General features: G+C 37.6%; 1 protein-coding gene across 1 annotated transcript in view; it reads left to right on the top strand.

The window, feature by feature from the left end:
* The window catches only part of PTPRR (protein tyrosine phosphatase receptor type R), a 142,410-nt gene that overhangs the window by 42,961 nt on the left and 77,124 nt on the right, over positions 1–22,325 (top strand). The gene's annotated exons all lie outside the window — the stretch shown is intronic.

Raw genomic sequence — 22,325 nt, 5'->3', positions numbered from 1 at the left:
AGTCAGTTCATCTATATCCTCCTTTTCCAAAAGTCATTCATTGTGTCCCTCCTTTCTCCCTTCTGGAGTTTCTGAGAAAGCTTACTGCTTCCTTTGTTGACACCACAGAAGGACATGTTTGAGAAATCCAGTCTTCAGTCTTCCCCAGTTACCCCTGTGAAAAAAAAGCTTCCATTATCATTCCAGATTGTGTTATGATGGGACTATCTGTCCTTTCCATTAAATATTGTGTATCATTCTATTGAAAAGTGTTGACCTGCACCCATCCCTGTGTTCTCTATATACCTTTTTCATAACATTTGGTAAGTACCTGTCAGATGAATTACTTCAGTGCTCCCATGTATGTATGAGTATATCCTAAAGCTATGTGAAAGCAGACAGTCAAGGAGGTCACATGAAGGATCACCTTGAAACAATTTCTGGTTTTCTCTAGTCTTTTTCCTACTCAGTTTTTCAGTGAACTAGGGAAAATGTTTTTCAAAAATGGTTTAATTTTTTTGTGAAGCCATAGAAAGGTACAAGTGTTATATTACCTGCTGGGGAAAGAAAGCCCAAGTGGGAACATAACATTATTATTTGAACCTGTCTATTTTAGCAGGAAAAAATGTATTGCATACATTTAAAAAGTTGTCTTAGCCTTCCAGCACAAGCTGAGCTGTTCTCACTTGTTACTAAATTTAGCATGACTGCACAGAAACAGAAATGAAAAGAGCAAATAAACATTGAATCTTCACTTCCATTGATAGTTAATTGTTAAGGGAATAATATATTACTTATGAGATTATAATGGACAGATATTTTTCTTCATTACATGTGCTGTGATATTATTAGAGACAGGAAAAAATAATGGGAAAAATCTGCCAATAAATGTGGTCCTCAGAGAAATAAAACCTTCCGAGTTATTTCTTCTCATTATAAAACACACTGACCATAAGACTCTTAACAGGGGGTAAGTACATCTAGGAAAGTAAATAAATGGTAATATTACATTAAAAAAGGAGCTCAGATGCTCTTTAAAGGTTTTGTGGTTTTGTATTGGTTGTGTTAATGAAGTTCATTCGCTGTAGATGATATAACTCCACATGCAAATGCTTCCTACATTAGTGAATGAATTCTCTTTTCTCTTGAGGCAGAAGAAGATTTTGGTGAGAAACTGAATTCATGATGAGATATAGGTCAATATCTCCTGCCTGACTAGGGCAAGCCTCCTACCAGCCTTCAGAGAATGTGGTTGGTAATGAGAAGGGCGCAGGTATTAGCAGAGAATAAAGTAAATGAAATGAGCTCTACCTGTCAGCAAATTATCAGTTGTTCTACTCTTGCAGACCTGGTGTTTAAATAAACAACAGGAACATCTCTGATGATGCTGGATAAAATGAAAAGTAGAGAAGCAAAAAAAGTCGTCAGCCTTTCTGCTTTGGCACTTTGGCACATAATTCGTGCTGTGTCTGAGGGTTTGTTAGACAGAAAGAAACCTTACTTTAAGGGCAGATGCCTATTTCCTGAGTAGCTTGGGGCCTTCTGGCTCTTCCAAAGCTGACAGCTTCAAAAATCAGAGGAGAATACAAATGAACTAGTCTGAAATTGTCTGTAAGTTGCCAGTTAGTCTGCTGTCAGTAATGGGAAAGGTGATCCCATGCAGAAGGAAACATCAGGCACTCAGCTGTAATTATATCATGTTTGAGATAATGATGAGCAAAAAAAGACATGTTGATGAGAAACAGAGGTTGTGATTACCCTTCACAACAGCTTCCAGCTCTGACAGAGTGGCCTTAAACTGACTCTTTTTCAACAAATGATTTGCTTTATATTATAACAGTTTCTAAACCTGATTCCTACTGAGAGTATAAAGGATTTGAGCCTTTCCAAGCACGTTCTAAATTTGCATAAGTTTAGAGTTGTAAGAAAACATTTTTAAGGCAAGGAATTTTTAACAGTGATTCCTTCCTAGCACTGGCAGGACTATTTCTATGTGGATACTTTATTTCCTAGGGCTCTTTAGTAAAATAAATAATATGGATAAATGTTCTAACACACATTTCCATTGCTAGCAAAGAATACTTCACCAAGCTATGAAGAACTGCGATGAGATGCTGCATGGAGATACTGTTAGAATGATTATTAGAGTGCCTCTCTGCATATTCAATATGGGTGGTCAGTGCCTGCTGGATAACTGATCTCTTACACCCTCTTTAGTGTTGACATGACTGACTGCAACCCAACTGTCACAGTGTGTTTCAATTAGCCTTGATTCCCTTACCTAAAAGGGTATGAAAAGCTAATTGGCACTAAGGTGCTTTTGTCTCCCAGTTGCAGGGGAAAAATACAATTATGCAGCAGTCAGGGGAGAAGGAATGCAAAAGGCAAAGATGTTTCCAATCTCATTAAAATATTAGGTACCTCTGGAAGAGTAGGGATCATCATAGCTAGAGATAAAGAGAAGGAACAGTTAAAATTCTTTCAGACAGGGACAGGGTTTTATGGTTCTATGGTTTTATGGTGCTATGATACACTCAGGTATATTGGAATCTGTTTTTGACAGTGAGTAGCTGGCAATAATATACTTACTGAAATATCATATGGGAAGAATTGATATATCATTCTTCTTAAATACAAACATTTTGAAAGATTTATGAAGGATTCATGGAAAGCTTTCTTTTCTGATGCTTGTAAATAATTAATTAGTAGGAATAATTTACTGCTTTATATTAAAAAGGGGTTAAAAAATTCACCATTCTACTATTGCCAGTGGAAAGTAAATGCTAGATTACCGCCTCTGTTCATTTTGCAGTCTTAGATCTTCTTATTGAAGACGTTAGAACTGTTTTCTTTATGACCTGCCAGTACCATCTAGTGTCATGAAAAATGCCAAAAAGGATTTTTATTGCATGTACTGAATTAGTATCCCTGGGTACTTCTAGATAATTGCTACAACAGAAGACACAGCCATTCAGTGACAGTATTTGTTGTTACACATTTCTGGTTTTGTGACAGGAAAGAGGGAAATAACTAGAAATAGTTTCAGGGCAGATCTTCTGGCTTGCAACTGCACCATATGCCCACCACGCACAATATGTCTGATTATTCCAAAAAATGAAGTGTAGGTGGTAAAACATGATGAATGAATTACATGGCTGGTATAGCACTACTGACTTCAGAGAAATTATACTAGCAACAAATCTAGCCCAGTGACCTAACAGGTACATCTATTTTCAGGTACCTACTTGTAGCTGTTTATCATTTCAGTAAAGTTCAGTGTTGTATCAGTGCAAGTGAGAGATTTTTTCCACTCCTAGAGAGCTTCCAAACTGATTCTGAAACTAATTGAAAAATCATTCCTCTTTTTTTTCCTCTCAGTTTATTAAGAAATTGAGCCTGTCTGGTATATATCCCTTTCATAATTTCATTGTGGGGTTTTAATTGAATCTGCATTCTTGCAAGATGTTCTGAGTTTCTGCTTGCTCTCTGATAAGTAAAACTGTCCTTTTTTTCTCAGGGACACTGTTTTTATTAAGTCACTGTTAAGGGTATTAAAAAAAAGTCTCTCACCATCCCTCTAAAATTTCTATATAGATATGATTTATATGTTATATATTACACCACTGCCCACATTCCACCCCATTAGGCTATGTGAAAACATGTAGCATAATATCATCCACCAGCAGGCTGTCACTTATTCTTTAGTTCAAGATTAGAACCAATAGACTTTAGGAAGCTTATGCAAAAGTGATTTAAAACCTAGCATTACAGCTGTCAGTAAACAACCCCACAACCCCCAAGAAGTAGCCCACAGAAGTGTCAGGTTGCAACAGGGCTTTGCATCTGAAAAAGAAGGGTTGTCTAAAGTTATTGGGATCAGACCACAGAGAAGAGATGCATAGTGAAGAGCTTTGGCAGAAGTAAATAAATCAGTTACTCAAGAACCCATGTTTGAACTTACCATACTTGACAAATCTTTCACAGTGTTCTTTTAAAACACTACTTTCTTTTTTATACCTTTTATTAAATCAGCACTAATCGCTTTGATTATGAAGATGTCTAGAACAAAGAAAAAGAAGTAAAAAGAAGTACCTTTGCTCACTAAAACTAGACCTAAAACTAGCTTTTAGAGTCTAGATGAGGCAGAGAAGCAATGAGGGGCACTGAGATGCTCTGTACTTTAGCACATTCAAAGAACAAGAATTTCCCTGAAGTGCAAGTCAGCAAACTGATCAATGTCTCCATGTCCATTTTCACCATCCAAAGATCTGGCCAAATGATATGAGCAGATTTAACAAATCTTGGAGGAAAGTGTTTTCTTTTTTTTTTTAAATTTTGTCTTGTAATCTCAATATAGCCAAAGTTGCAGATATGGTGTGGCAAGCCAGCAACAAGGCCAGATTCTGCATTACATTATGACAGCAAGCAGACAACTCTGGAACTGTACCCTCAATTTTTTTTAAGGTTCATTTTTCTTGAATAAGAGTGAAATGATCATCACAGCATCATCTCTGTTGTTTTCATTTCTTTCTGTTTAAGTCATTCTCATTTTTTGTATGGAGAAATTGAAAAATGTTGTATAGACTTCTCTTGAAGTTATTGACCAGCTGGAGAATAGAACAGGTTTTGGCACCTAAAATACATGCAGGAACATGGGCTTTTGACCTAAGTAGCTTAGCAGGAAAGTAAAATTTTAGCAGTTCTTATTGATATTATGTATATATTATGTATATATTGTAAATATATATTATATATATTATAAATAAGTACATTTTCAGTGTCCTAGAAAGATACATGTAGCAATTATGTTTCCCAAATAAATAGTAGAGTGTTTGCAAAACTCAGGAAGACAACTCTGCGTGATTTGATATTAATTCACATTTGAGGAGAATTGTTCTTGGCCTTGTAAGTCCAGAAAGTGAATTTTTTAAAACAAAATCAAAAGTGATGAAATAATTGCAGGAAGTGGTTTTAATGAACAGACAGCTAAGGAAATCTTGGGTGTTTTAGCACAGTCACCGTTTTAAGGGACTTCTTTGACAATCTCAGAATTTCTCAGGCTAATAATTGAAATGAGCCAAGCAATTAAAGATAATAGGTTAAAGTAGTATGCAAATATAAAGGAACATTTCTTGCTGAGATAATGGAAATAATTAACTGTAAAAGACAAGTAACAATTGAAAAGTCAATATATTCTAACTTCAGGTTTTATTTAGAGACATTTTACTTTTATCCTCTGGTTTCACCTGAAGGGACTGTTCAAGTTAGCAGCACTATCTTGAAATGAAGTAGAAAGTTTGTAGCAAAAGTTAGTTTTAATTTGCGGATCTTTGCTTTTCTTTCTTTTTTTTTTTTTTCTGTGCAAGTTCAGTCCTTTTAATATAAAATTGATTTGTGTTCTAGAATTGAATATTTAAATTAGTGCCTGTTATTCTGGGTTTCTGCATTAGATGCTTTCATTGTCTTCCCATGACAATTTTTTACCCTGTCTGAGCTAATCAGCAATTTACTAGAATAGGAGCTATAGCATGGAAGTGTGGTTATGTCCTAACCACTAGGCTAGACTGTGTTTCTCTATCATTTACTGATGAATGTGCTCTTTATAAAATGGAAGAATTTTGAAAGAGAAATCAGGATTTACTTTACTGAGAGTGCTAACTGACCCTGTGGGTGTCACTTTCTCTTGGGGCCTGGATATGACAATGATCTCCCCCAGCCACAAGTGTGGCAGAGTAGTGGGCTTTACACGTTGCACTTAATGTGGAGACTTCTGACTGCTTTGCTCTTTCTGGATAGGTGGAAACATTGAACAAATGTAGTTTTTCATTGTCTTTAATGTTTTCTATATGTGCTCAAATGTGAAATGCTAAATAGAAAATACCAGTTAGCAGCAAATGATTTTTTTTAGGATCTTCATTTCAGTGGAAAGTCAAAATTTATGGTTTTGCTTCATTTACACAGTTTGTCAGATAGATGAAAGCATTGAGTATTTCTGCAGCCCTACAGTCAACAAGGGCTGAAACAGAAATATTGACCTCCAAAAGGTACATCTCTTCCGCCTGAGCAGGAAAGATAACTGCTGTCATGGTATCAGTAACAGCAGGCATCCATTATTTGGTGGCAGACAAGCAAACTGAGGAGATGTGGCAAACAGTTTGTCATTTGTTACTTGTAATGTGCCAGAAAAGAGGGCAGCTCACAGGCCTGCTGAGCTCTGTCTTGCAGAACTTAAACACGCTGCCTTTATTGCAGGTCATTATTCACCATGACCATTAGAAAAAGAGGAAGATTCACTGGAAAACATTGAGGGTGGGCTTGTGAGGACGGGGGTGACAGAGCATGCACACAGAATTTTCTGCCTTAGTTACTTGTTCTGTTTCTCCCACTGATAGCTGAATTTCTGTAATAAATGGCAGAACTGTGTATAATTAATGCTGTGTATAGTTTGTAAATCAGTTTGTAATGTACTTAGACATGCTTTTAGATGAAAGGTACTCACCGTTATCTCTGTGAATCACAGGCTTCTGTCAGGAGATCCAGTAAGGCATAAACATTTTGCTACAAATCACTTTCCTCCCACGTCTTGTGGTTTTACAAAAACAAGGCATCTCAGGAGTTCTATTTAATTTTTATATCATTAAATCAAATCTTTGCCTCTCTTTTAATACTTTTCCTTGTCTTTCTTTTCCTCATCCTGCATTGGTCAATTTAATTTAAATGGTGGAGGGTCTGTACAATTGCTGAAAACAGAATGTCTCAACTCTTCTCCCTGTCTGACTCGTATTTTATGATTCAATGTACTACTCAATATATTAATTGTTAAAAAAACACAGTGGCACCAATGAACATCATATCTGGTTCTTTTAAGAAGTTTGCTAATACTTCAGATATTCATTATATAGAGAAAGACACTCAAAAAGTGATGATACAACAGTAAATTATATTAATATTTTAAAGTCTCCTTTAGTTGGGAGAAACATTGTAACATATTGACTGTATTTGGATTAATCACTTTGTGTGATTTACAATGTTTTTCCACATTGGAGTTTTGCACTGCATTTGTGTGTAAGTCTCAGGAATGGTCAGGAAGCATAACAGGCTTCTAGATCTGCCAGCTGCCTCCCTCTTATATAGGGGTTTTGCAACATCCTGTAGATCCCACTGCAGATATGCTTAGGGGCATCCAAGTCCATCAGCTGTAGTCAGATCTTGAACACACTCTCCTGATGTGTTATTGGAACACACTTTTTTTATATGCCTAGGTTTGATTTATGCACTAATAATAATGTTTTTTGAATCATGAATTTTGTACAGGAGATATTGATCACTGGTTTTTTTCAGGCTTTGCCAGATTTGAATGCTGAAATGTTATCCTGGCTGCCTCTATTTAACCTTACTGAGGAAAAGCATAAATAGGACGAGTTCCTGTGTCACAGCTAATGAATTCATTGTCCAGCATTCCAATGCAAACGTGCCTCTGTGTCTTTTCATGAACCAGAGGTCTATCTTTGCAGTACATACAACCAAAAAGTTCTGTTCCACCAGCCCAGGCAAGAGATCAGTGGTCTCTCTGCAGAACAGGGGCTGAGTAGACTGTGGAGTAGGAACATCACAGCTGTACCATCCTGCCCCTGCCCACAAGTTCTCTGGACCTCCATCTGCCAGAACCCTTTAGTGTCATATGCCGTATTTTGAAACCTTTCCTCCAGAACTGCAATGTACCTGTTATTGGCCAGAATCTTTCAGTGGAAACATGTATATTCAGTTGGTGCTTTTCCAGGCTAGGAAGGCGGTTACATTTTTAGAACTTGAATTGCTATTTAACATTGATTGCTTGGATGAGGGCTTTTGAATAATGAATATTGCTTACTTATTGCCTCAGACATGTATCTCTCAAACCTTGTTTTTCTTCAGCCAAGATATTGACAGAGGGAAAAACATATTTGTTATTGAGATTAATTTGTGACTATATGTTCTGTGCACCTTATACAGAGAGACAGCTGAGCAGTAGGAGTTAAGTGATGATAAGTCCATCACAAAGATACATGCTAATGGTGAAGTGCTGTTATTGCACACCGTCAAAACCAGGGGATTTTTGTCATTACTTCTGTTTATGTGGAGCAGGATACTACACATTTTATCCAGCTCATTTTCTGATTTTTGCAAGGATGTTGATATAGCTATGAATAATTTTCAATGCACTTAAAACACAAGAGTGATCTCCCCCAGTAATCAAAATAACATTACCCTGATAAATTTCTGTTGCAAAGCCTCCATTTGTCATGATAGGCAAAGTACTCTGTAGCCCTCAGCTGGAATGAGGTCATTTAATGGTCCTATATCTTATGTCATTTAAAGTTTATTTGTTCAGTACTGAATGACTGACAAAACATCAGCCTCTGATGCTGCAAAGACACTATGGTATTGTGGACATAGGGTTGTTGTCATCTTTATGTCTCTGAAATAGTTTGCAGTTATGTGAAAATATGGATAATTAAATTGTACATGAAATTGTATCCTTTTCCAAGGACTGTGAACATTCAAAGTCGATGCATAGGTAATTTTCAAATTATTCTAAATATACAGTAATGTGCTTCTGAAAGATGTCTCATGTCATTAGAGGCTGTGAAGGATGTGGAAGGGAAGGACAAATGACATCAGAAGCTACATCTCTCTTATCATCTCCCAGCCAAGATTTTCCACTCCATTGTGCCATTTGTCAATCTCTGCAATGGCTGCTAATCAGATTCTAACAATGAGGTGTTTGACTTATCAGTTGAATGACTGAAGTGACTGTTTTTCTGGATATCATGTTGTCATATGTTTGAATTGGTCTATTCCTAAGTTGATTTGGGGTTGGGTTTTTTGTTGGTTGTTTTTTGGTTGTTTTTTTTGCATGTGTGAAATGGTTTGGATACATTACATATACAGAAAAATAACAGCTGGTGAGGGGGTGAGGAAGAGAATAAGATAAAGCTACTAAAATAAAGGGATAGCTTTTATCATATGTAGATAGTTCTTGTCTTCAAATGATATCCTGTATGAATCTTCATCCTTTGTCTAAAAGGTCTGCATTTATACCTAAATGCATCCTTTCCAGAAGGAAAATTGTGTCCTGCCTTGCAGTGATCCTAAATCTGGTACAACAAAGTAGACTTAATCCTAGTGTAATGATTGAAATAGAACAAGCATTAGCATAGGCAATTGTCTTTGGCATCCTGGGTCTAGGTTCAATCTCATATTTCACAAATGATAGAGGGAAAGGACTGTGGTCAGAAACGATCAAGCAGAAAATCGGAAACTATGTACTTGCATGGCACATTCGTGGTCCTGTATCAGAAACACTGGGCAGGTGAGAAGGCACCCAGAAACACTGGGTAAACTGTAATTTGTATTTAGGCTCAGAAGCTTATCCCTGTCTGACAGCTTCTGCAGAGTGCTGTGATCTCTAGAAAGTTCTAAAGGGAAAAAAAAGGCATTTTTTATATAACAATATCTGAGGAGATAACCTTTCTGCAGCTTCCATATGCTGTCCTGCTAAATTTCTAATGAATGAAGCAAAGCTTAGGGTTAAAGCCTGTATTACAGAAGCTACTGGGGGCACTGCTATTGAGTTCAGAAATCTGCAAACTCATACTTACATAATTTGAGTAGTGCCTCCATGTCCTGTCACTGGGCAGCACTGAGAAGAGCCTGGAAGTACCTTCTTTGTTCCCTCCCATCAGATATTTTTGTTTGCACATTGCTAAGGTCCCTCCTGTACATTCTGTTCTCCAGGCTAAGCATTCCCACATGAAGTTTCAGCAATTGCTTTGGAGTCCTTGTCTTCACGGCGGCACAGTATGTTTCCTTTGGTGCTTGTGTGAGCAGCACTGGGTCCCAGATCACAGCTCTGTGTCTATTTGAAGTTCATCAGGAATACCAAACCCTTTCATTCAACATCATAGTCTTCCTATGAAGAAGCCTAGAAGCAGAAGCCTAGAGCTTTTGCCTGAATCAAACCTCTGCCACTGCCAAAGGCATCTGCACTTCATCCCCAGATCCAGCTTACTTCAGCCTCAACAGAAACCTGGAGTACTTGCTGATTTACAGTGTTTAGCCTCTGTAGGGTGTACGGGCAAGAGCTAACCTAAGAAACTTAGTTTTCCTCATTTTGGTGACATAGAAGGCCGTTTAGTCCTGTAGGCATAGACCTGGCTCCCAGACTTTCTATGTTATGTGACCATAGGGTTGAAATGACAGCTTTTTCTGGCATAGATATTCACTGCAGTATTCAGGGTTATGCATTTATGGACTATTCCTAAAAGGTCTGGACCAGGAACTGTGAAACACCCATTAGTTGCAAGCAGGTGAAACAGGATCCAAAGTAAAACAGACAGTAAAGCTCTAAGTAACCACTGAACACCTTACCGTCTTCAGTGTACATCTATGTAGAGTAGCAAAAAGTACATGGTGCTCCAAGGCCAAACTCACTTCTATGCACACTCTGCATCTTTACATTGTTCTATAGGAAAGCATGTTCTCAAATTTCTGCAAAGGAGAACAGTTTTTATGAAATAATTGTATCCTGGGTCCACTGATCATAAGCAGAAGTAGGAATTATCATTTAATGTGAGAAACTGTTAGGTTTAATCCAGCAGAGACACAGCATAAAAAAAATATTTGGGTTACATTACTTTTATACTTTAAAATCATTTATCCTTGGCATGCAATTTAGAAAATAGGGTTTGATGACTGTTGGTAATTGCCTGTCTATTTTGGGATAAGTATGTGTAGTGTGCAAAATTGATGTTACTAATTAAATAACAGAAACAGGAACCAAGAGTTAATTGTAGTCTGTGCAGGTTGCCCCTCAGGTGTTTTGTGTGCCTGGGTAAGTCTCAGCTCATTAGTAGAAACAAAGTCAATAAGTGTTTACAGGACTGGAAGCAGATGGAGAGTTACAAAATCATTACATCCCATAGAAGCTGTGTGTGTGTGAATGTGTGCGGTCATGGTCATGGTTGTGCTCCTGATCACCAGCATGAGAGGGACATTAATGAATTGAAAAGTGGCAGAAAATGACAGCCTGCATGTAGTCCTCTCTGTTGATTATCATGATAAAAGATATAATAACTGAATTTTACTGCCTCCCTGATGTGGCTGTACAGCTTCCAGTCAGCTCAGAAGTTGAACAGGGATTGTGTTCATATAACCCCTCCATGTTTTCCTGGAAGTATCTCTTCATTTGTTTATGAGATATGAACCCTGACTCACTTTAATAATCACTCCTTTTAAAAATAGATTTCTTTGCAGGTGAACTACGTATGCTTTTCCAAAAATTTGAATCATTTTGAGTTTAGTCTCATTAACTACATGATGTTCAGGTGGACTTCACCTGAATCACCAGGTGTGTCTGACCTACCTTAATGTTTATTCTGAGTTATCACTGAACTTCTGCATTATCTTCACATTTTTGTATGACTTTGTGTGACTCATCAGGCCTCTAATAAGCATGTTGACTGGCACAGAGTTCAAAGTTGCTAGGAGCAATTTCCTGAAAGAGATCATTTGTTTCAGCATATTTTCAGGTTTACCCTTTGATTTGCTCTTTCAGCATCCAGTATGATTACTTTTGGAACAGAATATATACATCAAATTACTATCACCCATGATTTCTTATCCCTCCAATGGTTCTCTTGTTTCTTGAAGTACCAATTTGGGGAAAAATTAAAACTGAAAAAAAATCACATTTTAAAAACCATTTTACTACAACAACAAAGAATATTTAAGAGTAATTTTCATTATTTTTTACTATTTTGTTTTCCTCTTTTCCCTCCAGTCATTTATTTAGGAAATTTCTGGAAGGTTTTCTGGGAATGTTTTTTTTTAATGGGGAAAAGATCATAGAAATGAGAAAATGGAAGAGCCATTTACTTAATCTTTTGTTTCTTTGTTCATCACAGCATGGGGTTATTCCATTCATGGTACATTAATTTTGTTGAGCATTGTTTCAGGTAGTGAAATGAACATTCCTCCACCAGACACAATCTAATAATGAAGCTGGTAGGGCAGGTTTGTTGGTTTTAGTTCTAACTAAAAGAGAAAAGGCAGAAGGGGAATTAGTTGAGACTGAGGATGAGCTCTGCCAACCCTCATGACCTTGGCAATCAGGTACCACATTAGCAGTAACCTACCACATTTTTCATTGAGGTAAGATGCTGCTTTACGTGCTTCGTAGTACAATGGTTTGTAGTATAATGGTTTCAGGAGTTCCAGAAATCCTGTGAGCACATATATAGAGCAATTGTATTGCTCTTGCACAAACGGATCCAGCCTGGTCTGGTGAAGCTAAACTTGCTGCTATATGCAAAGCCATGATAAGAGTGTTGTGGTAGGGATGGGGCTGAGCCCTGCTGTACATCTCTGGTGCTCTGTCATGCCATCCTGTTGGGTCATGTAGTGGATGGGATTCACCTCATATTGAGTTGTATGATAGGGGCTCTGCTGTTCAGGTCTGACAGGAGAGAGGGTAAATATATACATTTAGACTGCTGCACAACACTGAGGCATCTCTGTATTTGGAGGAATGAGAGATGGGACATGAGAGCAGTCCAAAATACATGATTTGTCAGCACTGTGTGAAGAGAAGGGAAAACACAGCAGGGAAGTGGGAAGTGAGGGTAGTGCAGGAAATAAAGCTCTTTGAAGCTCTCCAGTAAATTCACAAAATCACACAAAATCACAGAATATGATGAGTTGGAAGGGACCCACAAGGATCATTGAGTCCAACTCTTCGCCCTGCACAGCACCCTCCCCAAGAGTCACACCATGTGCCTGAGAGTATTGTCAAAACACTTCTTGAACTCTTGTCAGCCTTAGTGCTGTACCATTTCCCTGGGGAGCCCGTTCCAACACCCAACCACCCTCTGCGTGAAGAATCTCATGCTAATATCCAACCTAAACCTCTCCTGACACAACTTCAGGCCATTCCCTCAGGTCCTGTCACTGGTCATCTTAGAAAAGAGATCAGTGCCTGCCCCTCCTCTTCTCCTCACTAGGCAGTTGTAACTGCAATGAGGTCTCCCCTCAGTCTCCTCTTCTCCAGGCTGAACAGACCAAGTGACCTCAGCTGCTCCTCATGCGGCTTCCCCTCAAGGCCACGAGTATAGTATGTGTTTAGTCCAACACTGATGGGATCCACTGAGTTTGCTCCTGTGCACTGACCAGAAGTTGTTCAGGCCTGGCACATTTGTGTTCCACTGAATGCAGCCAGCATCTCCCAGGTGAATTTCACTGGGATAGTGTCCGTAGATTTTCTTCCCAGAAACAGTTACTGGTTGGGACCATCTGCAAAATGTATCTCTGTCTTATCATAGCAACAGGAACAAGATCTTGTAAATGATAGATTGTTGAGATATTTTCTCAAAATAAGCTAAAAGTCAATTGCTCTGACTAGATATTATGTGTAAAAAATAGACAGCAATAGCCATCGTCTCAAATAAAATTCCTTTCTCTGCATGATACTGTGGAAAAAAAAAAGTATAACATATAAATATGTACATATATATAAAAATATATATAAATTTAAATCATGCTCATCCAGTTTTCCTGAGGCTTTGTAGCTTTTGTTTTGTTTTGCTTTTGCACTTAAATTGTGAGCTAGTTTAAGTAGACTCACCTCCACTGATAAGTTTAGGCTATAAGTTTTATCTGTATACTAACTGAGACAGAAGCCATACAGCCTTTTATTAACAAACCTAGATGCTATTGTTGTCTCTTTTCTGGGAAATAAGGTAGATGTCCTGTTTGTTTGTTGTTGTTGTTTTTTATGAAGCCTATGAGTCCTTTTCCATCATTTGCAGGACTTTTGTTTTAATCTGACAGGTATAACAGATATTGCTCTGGACTGGAGCCATGTGCTACATTTCTGCAAAGTTGAGGGTTTCTTCACAGGCATCTTTTCCTGCCCACACAGAGCAGCAGCCACAGAACCACTGGTAATCTCCCAGATTTCCACACTGCAAGAAAGAGCAGGAAGTGTGCATAAAGGTACACTTGTAATGTTTGTACAGAGGAGCAGTTCCTCTCAAACACAAATAGCACTGCTCATGGTCACTTGGGGAAATCTGAGAGATTACTACTTCTCTGTTTAAAGAATATTGTTAAAAAATCACTCAGAAAGAAAGAACAAAAGAAAAGGAAATCTCACCCACCCAATTTGCTATTGCTGTTTCTCACTGAAAGAATTATGAATTGTTTTGCTTTTGTATATATGTGAGAATGAGAGAACTGCATGCAAACAGTTTTTAATATTGTCTTTTAAGAGTGAGCAATTGTGAGACTAAAAGGAGAAAAAAAATTGTTTTTCTCATTCTAAACATCTGAGGTTGGATTTGACAGAAATTAAAGACCCATGAATTACGCTCTGTCTCCCAGTCATTTTAGAGCACTAACATCTCATAGTACAGGACAGAGTAGCTTCTTCATCTTTGACTCCACAAGTGGAGTCCTCTCTTAAGAAAAGTTGCCCAAATTAGCCTGAAAGCCATTTTAGAAAACTTGACAAAAGTTGAGTCAAAAAACTTGTCCTGTATTAGGACATTTAGGATTGTAGTAGGACATTTAGGACAAAGTGTATGTATTGCATTTTCAAAGCCAGAAACTTGTTGGTCAAAAATACAATATTGTTATTAGCATTTACAGGACTCATTGAGGTAAAACTCTCCTTAAATCTGTGAAGTCTTGGTGTTAGTATTTTCCCTTAAGCTGTGCCTTCTCTGTTCAGAAGAGGAAAATCCAGTCTGACCAGATGATGATGAGAAAGGGAATTTGTACCTCATAGCCTCTAGATACATTCACTTCAGGAGGTCAAAGATCCTGAGATAGTTGCCAAAATCATGAGATTGTCTTTTCACTGCTTTCTTGTTTCTGAACTTCTAGTAATGGTTTTTCTAACCCTTTGAGACAAAGTGATGTGTTCAGACACATGAATCGATGACAGGATAAAACCCAAAGTAATGCAAGTTTTGTCTAAGAAAAAATTGGAGGTCCCTGAGGGTTTTGATTAACTTTATTTGAAGTTTGAAATGGTAGAAGAAATGTGACACAGAAATTACAAGGTTGCCTTGTATTGTCTGTTCTTGGTTCACATTGATTTTGAGTGCTAAAGTAGGTAGGGGAAAGGCAGTAATACAAGTTTTACTCCAATAATTTGTCATTATAAGGATGATAATATCTGTAAACAGACTTATTTGGGCTAAAAGGCTGAACACAAATAAAGATCCAAAACATACTGATGAATTGCATCACACCGAAGAGCCCTTGTTATTTGACATTTGCTTCCTAAAAATGAGATCCTGATCTGTCAAGAGTTGAAAGCTAAGAATTGTTTCTTACTTTGAAAGTCTTGTGTTAGACAATTAATCCAGACTGCCCTGGGACATGAGCCTTATTCAGGAATCCCACAAGAACAGCTATTTGTGTAAACACCTCAATTCCAGTTAAATAAAATGTATTTTAAGACCTTTTTTTTTTTTTTTTTTTTTTTGCCCCCCAGATGCATTTCAAATTTTCTTCTTCCTGTGCCCAGGAACTGCAAAGAACTATGAATATGAGAAAAAAAGGGAAAACATTTGCCTCTTTCTGTAACATTCCTACTGTGTGTGTGCTCAGGCAGATTTTGTTCATCTGAAAATAGCAATAAAAATTGTCTCTGAAAATAAATGCCTGAGAAAGCTAGGATGTCAGCAGTACTGAAATCTTCCTTGGATTTTCAAAGCAAAGGAAAAGTTTATGAAGAAGAGTAAGTCAGTGGGAGTCTTTTGTCCACATCACTGCCGAAAGAAGTTGAAGTTCCTATATTGTCTTAGGTTTCTATTTTTCTACTTCTTCATTATTATACTATATATATATATATATATGTCTCTGCTACAAGCTAAACTTAGAATTCTGAAGATAAAAAGAAAAAGGATGATTTGGGGATGTTTTTTTACCATCCAAATCCAGAAGGCATTTTGATGTATTGAGGACCATTTTACAAAGTTTTAACAGGAATTTAAACTTCAGTAACTAAGAATTGTTTGAAACAAAAAGAGCTAGTTGAAATGAGGGATTTACAAAAAAAGCAAGAAGAAACAATACTGGTATAGAGTTCTAAATGCTAAATTCTACCTAGAGCTTTAATAATTGGACAGAATTAATATCTGAAATGAAGGTTTTACAAAAAGACCAAGAAGAAACAGTACTGGTTTTCTGGCATTTAGAGCTTTACACTGGCTCTACTTAGAGGTTTAATAATTGGACAGAAGAAACCAAAGGTATTCTAAAGTGCTGTGCTGAACAGGCTCAGTAGGATCTGTTTGCTCTGAGGATTACAGCTGGCTTTGGGATGATGAAATAGGATGTGACTGGTACGATCACGCTGTGCATAAAAGTTATGCCAGACATAATAGCACCATGCATTTCTTTTGTAATGGAAGGAATAAATTTTTTGCTAATCTTGAATAAGGACAGATAGGAAAATTTTATGGAGCTCATTATACATGCCTTTCAAAGAACAAAAGGTTGAAATAGTATTCAGCTGAGCTTTTCCAGCTCTCCCTGTGTTTTTAACTCTCTGTATTGTCTTGTGCTTTTCCATCATCTTGTCCTTTGCAACTGGCTACCAAAAAGGAGGAGGGCAGGGAGAGGTGGATGAATGAAGGAAAAAGCCTAGAAAACTATCAGAACTTTGAAATTAACTTCATCTGTTATTTGAAGAAAACTTAAATACTTTGTGATTAAGTAAATCTGAGTCCATGAAGAAATGCAGCTCCTAATTAAAAAAAAAAACAAACCAACCACACAAACCAAACAAAAAACAAACAAACAAACAAAAAAACAAAAACCCAAAAAAACCAAACCAAAACCAAAATAGGAAGTAACTTTTGGGGGCAACATTAAAATTGTCTGTGAAAGAAGCTGAAAAGTCCCATCCTACATATCTGCCCTCCATCTTACTAGAATATATAAAATACTGTGAAACAGTTAAAAATTATTGTTCCTATTTTGTAGACAGAGAATTGATGTAGTTTAACTGAGGCAGACTTGCTAAGACTAGAGGCACAGCAAAATTTCAGCCTCTCATCCATACTAGTAATCAATTTCCAGTAACTGCAAATACTCCCAGCTTAGTACTTTTAAAAACAGATGTAGTATCATTGTGACTGATTTTTATGAAAAGTAATAAAATACTTCCATGCCCTAAAGAAAATTGTATTCTTCCATCACTAGGTACTTAGGTTCCACAAGGTGGTGATGCACAAAGATCCTTCTGTCCCAAAGACACTCTAGAAAATCAGCGATGAAGCCCAACAGAACTACCACAGCCTCCTTCCCCTCTCCTTCCCCCTTCCAAAGGGCTCCCACCATACTGAGACCTTTTGGGACTGGTATTATGTAATGATGAGACTGTCCCATGGACAATAAATAATTTTTTCTTTGCCTCTCCTACAACCCTTCATCAATGACAAGCATGCATCTTTTGGGCATTTACGATATGAGATTCTGGAACCTTCAGACTCAGTAAAAGTCCTATTAACTTTACTGGGCTCTGGATAAGGTTACTCCCCTACTGAGGTGGGGCTGTGGGATGGTAGTCTCCTGCAATCCATAATGCATTAGGTGTTTGGAACCTGTACATACTTTTTGACTTCCAAATATGTGATAATGCATTGATGATACCGCAGGAAATAAGTAAAGGGAAATGAGTTCAATGAGCATTGTGAGAGTAGTCTAACATATGGTCTCAGACTGTCACTAACTACCTCACATTGTGGTACAGCAATGACCCACATGACTCAGAAACCAGGAGAATGAAATAACCTACCTTCTGAGATTTCCTTCAGAAGAAGGAAGACTATTTTGTGTCTTCTCATTAGCTGTGATCAGTAAATCCATGTTACCTTGTGACATCACACTGAAAGAGCTGGCCCTTATCTTTGCTTGGAGACTGGGAGCCCAGAGGTTAATGCAAAACAGAGAACTGATGGAAATCAAAGTGTACCTCTTGAAGACAAGCATTAACAAACGTTATCCTTAGTGGACTGAATGCTTTCTCATACACTTCAATCATCAATGAAGGTTATAGAGTCTTTCTGTAGCTGACTGACTCAGTGCCCAAGTGCATGTAAAAGCTCAGTGAGGGAATTGAGGGAATCATGGCCAGGAGCCAGACCTCACAGATGGAACATTTCTCACTCTTGTGTTGATGCTTCCCACAGAATTGGTCAAATCAGCCCCAAATCAGCTGATCTCATCTGAGAAATTAGTTCTTCTCCCTGCAAAAAGAAGTATAAATCTGTAACATAACTGAGGCAAACCAGTTTAGTCATATCACCCACCCACCTCGAGGGAAGTTTTGCCAGTCTGAGCAGTGGATACCAGTGGAGTGCCCTGTCATCACCTCACCACCTGGTACAGCATCTTCATCCTCTGCAATGCAGCACTCCCTAGGATTGTCCTGAGCTGGTACCTACACATGCAAACAGGACTTCAGTGAAATCCAGTATCTAGCCCAGGACGATGGCCAGCTCTCAAACCTTGCAATAGCAGACTGAGAAACTTCTCCTGTTGTTGCACTAATGTTCATCTTGGTTTCTGATTGTGGCAGGTATAGTAGTCAACTGTATGGCAAGGCTTGTAGTATGTCTTCTGTACAGTTTTCAGGGACATTAGTGACTTTCAACATCCGTCTAAGCATCCAGCCCCATTCCTGCCTTGTGTTCAGTTTTTGGCCTCAGCAATTTCCTGTGGTGTAAAGGTCTGTGGATCAATTGCATGTGGGAAAGACTGCTTATTTTTATAAATTTTAATTTTCTCATGTTTTAATGAATATTCACTTGAAAATCAGTATGAGGGGAGACCACACAGCTACCTTGACTAATTGGATTAACCCTGTACTTCTTATTAGGGCTACTTCTGTCTTTAATTTATTTCAGATAGCTCATAACATGCATAAATATTTAAATGTATATGCTTTCATGAAAAATTGATCAAGAGCCAAAATTGTTCTTTAATGCTATATGAGAAATGTATAATTCCAGGAAATATTATCCTTACTTTAAACAAAGATTTTCTGTGTAAGATGTGTTTTTTTCTCTAGAAAAAATGTGAGTGAAGTTGTACAATGTCACATCTTGAAAAGCAACATACAAATATGCCAAACCTCTCTGGACTAATCAGGACTGAAGCAATCAAAGTAACCTATTCCTATTGCTTTTTTCTAATGTTTATCCAGAACCAATTTAGAGCTCTTTTTTCTCATTACCCAAATAGTCTTTGGATAAGCACACATACACTTTTGCAGTCTACATGTGAAATCTGGGGTTGTTTGTCAGATTTGCGTATTTTGTTTCCTCATTAGAAATCAAATGACTTAAACAGAAGCATTTTCCAGGTCCAGAGCATTTCTTGGTGCTTTTCACTGGTTCTTGTAAACTCAAATGTATGCCTGTAATTTTTCTGCTATTTCAGGTGATTTTCACTACACTTTATTCAGTAATTGCTCCCTGACCTTGGAAGTATTTAAACATCTCAAGATTTATATTTCTAGTCATATTGTGTTTGGGCACAAATATGTGTGAGAGAGTTTGAGTAGGTCACTGCAGACAACTGCTGATACGTAGAAACATGAAGCTTCTTTAATTAATCACTAGAATAATTGATTTTATACTCAGGAGAATTTTATCTTAGTTTACAGACATAATTTAAAGTTTAATGTGGACCTCATGAAAGGACAGGTCTTTCCTCTTGGAGAAAATCACATTGTAGAGGGAGAGGTAAGCAGGAGAGGAGGCAGTGCACTTCAGATACCAGTTTGGTTTAGGGCTAAGTGCCTTTGGAGTGACACTTGGCAAAATGCATTGTTGTAGTTGCATAATGCTGGCTAGGGACGTACTGGCTCCCATGGGATTCATGGACTATGTGAGATAGTAAAGTTGCTGTGACACGACTCACATAGTTTTATAAAAGCCAAAATCTTCTGTGGATGTGTAGTAGGCGCCTGAGCCAGCCAAAGGGGCTAACCTGATGCCCTATGCACCTGCAATCTCAAATCACTGAACAGCAACAGGAAGGAAAATTTAATGTGTTTAGGGGGAAAAATAGAAAAAAAGTGCAGGTGTTTCCACAATTTGCTGCCAGATTTGTTGTTGTCTTCTTTTTGGTTGTACAGCTGAGGCTGTCTGATGAGGGCGACAAGATGAAACACTGTGACACTAATTGACTGCAGAGACTGTCGCTGTGCAGGCAGCAGAGCAGGGTGCTCAGACAGAGGGACCCACAGCTTGGCCACAGTTCAGTATTTGCTTTAGCACAAAACTGCCCCCCCCCCCCCAAGTTTTATAGCATTTTTGTTGACTTTCTTAGAACATAAATAAATAAGTCCAACACAGGCAGGTAAGACAATTCTTTTCTGAGCTTTCTCTTTTGTTTTGTTTAAGTAAGTAGGGGTGTTTATTTTTGTTTGTTTGTTTGTTTTTTTAGCACAAAATAGAACTTAACACCAATGCCCCTTTAAGTTTGTAAAATTCCTAGCATGTATAATTTGTTGATTTGCTTTTTTCGCAAAAGTATTGTGAAGGCATATACTTTCACCTCTAATCTTCTTCATTCTTGATTATTTTTGCTAAATTTAGAGAGGAGCAACAAATACATAGAAAGTGAATGGTATATTTGAAGCTCATTGCAGAAAGGATATAATTAATGATAAGTAAAATATAAGAAAGGGAGGCATCTCTGAATTTTTCTTAAGAAGCAGAACTTGATTATTATTATGATTTATTGTAATATCCTAAAAATATTGTTTCAGAAACTGTATTATACATTCATCCCTTTCATGTTAGTGTTTTGGTGGGTTTTTTTCCTTTAACATGAAAATCTTTATCAAAAAGCCCCAGTAGTATTTCAGTCGTGAATGATCTTTGGTGGTTCTGCCTGCTGAGTTTTCCTTTCTGGAACTGTTGTCCTCTTAAGTTTTCCACTACAAGCAGAAAACTCCTTTACTTCAAACTGGCTGTTGTACTTGGATCGGATAAATGTAGAAACCGTCGCTACAGTTTCAATATCCAGGCCGGTAATTGCTCAGGAAAATGAGTCCTCTGGGGTGTCCTCCTGTGGGGTCAACAAGTCGCTACTGCCAACAGCGGCAGCGGATTCAAAACTGTAACCTCCTTGGGGAGGTGGTTGTGATCCATGATAAACACTACAGATGAACAAAAGGTAAATGATTAGTGCTGTCTTACTGGGATGCTTCTGCCTTTTCTTTACCAAAGCAAAAGGAGCAGCTAGAGGAACACAGTAAGACATAACTTGTGTGTCTCTGTTAATGCTTTATTTACTTAGAAGGATTACTTTACAGGGCTTAGTTTCACATTTTATTACAGGTAGTATTAGAACTCCTAATGATTTCATTTGTGAGATTATACTCTGTAAATGGTTGGACTCGTTTCCATTCTAGGAGTGATTCTCTGTGACAGTTTATAGTGTTGCCTAATGTATAGGTATTGTTGCATTTATACTTCATCCATTAGCAGTTTTCTGTCCTGATCTCCTACCTTTGTGGATTATAGTCAACATAGTATCTAGGTATGCCATCAGAATGGTGCAATAATATTAATTAGAAATTTTCAATTGATTGGAATAGTTAAGACTTTTTTCCTTTCTCTGTCTTCTTTCTTTTCAGTTTTGTTTGTTTGTGGGTTTGTTGTTTTCTTTATCTTTTTTCAACAAAAATTTCTATAGTCAGGAATTTTCAGAAAGGCAATTTTACACTGGACCCTCAGGTCAGACTTAAATTTCAGTCACCTTTCTGAGGCACATGTCAGAGTTCAGAATAGAATTGTCCCCAAGTGTTGCCTTCATCCCAGATAGTGTCAGCATGATAACATTCTTGTAATTCAGAAGACTTATTGCCTATGCTGCATAGCAGTAAATTAGCTGTGATCTTGTCAGAAGGAACTTGGGAAATGACTAATATTGCCCTATCATTTTCCATAAGCACCCAGAGTTGACCACAGGGCAATGAACTTGATATGTCTCCAGTCTGGTCCCCTCCTGCTTTATGCTTTTATGAATATAATGCAAAAAAAAAAAAAAAAAAAGGTAATAGCACAGAGCTCGTATGATATTCTGCTCACTCTTAAGCAGGTGCTCTTGGGATCTTATCAAGCATTTCTGTACATTCTCTTTCAATGATTGAGTTAGAAATCCCATTCCTACAGTGACAGTTTTTGGATTGCTAATTTTGCTTTTGATAGGAAGAGGCAAATGCACTCTCTTGTGCTGTTTAATGTAGAAAAGGGCAGCCTATGGTACTCTTACTTAAT

Source organism: Myiozetetes cayanensis, unplaced genomic scaffold, assembly GCF_022539395.1.
Source record: "Myiozetetes cayanensis isolate MyiCay16 unplaced genomic scaffold, myiCay2020 scf3, whole genome shotgun sequence".
Lineage (NCBI taxonomy): Eukaryota > Metazoa > Chordata > Aves > Passeriformes > Tyrannidae > Myiozetetes > Myiozetetes cayanensis.
Note: the sequence above shows the minus strand (reverse complement) of the source record. Positions and strands in the feature narration are given on the sequence as shown.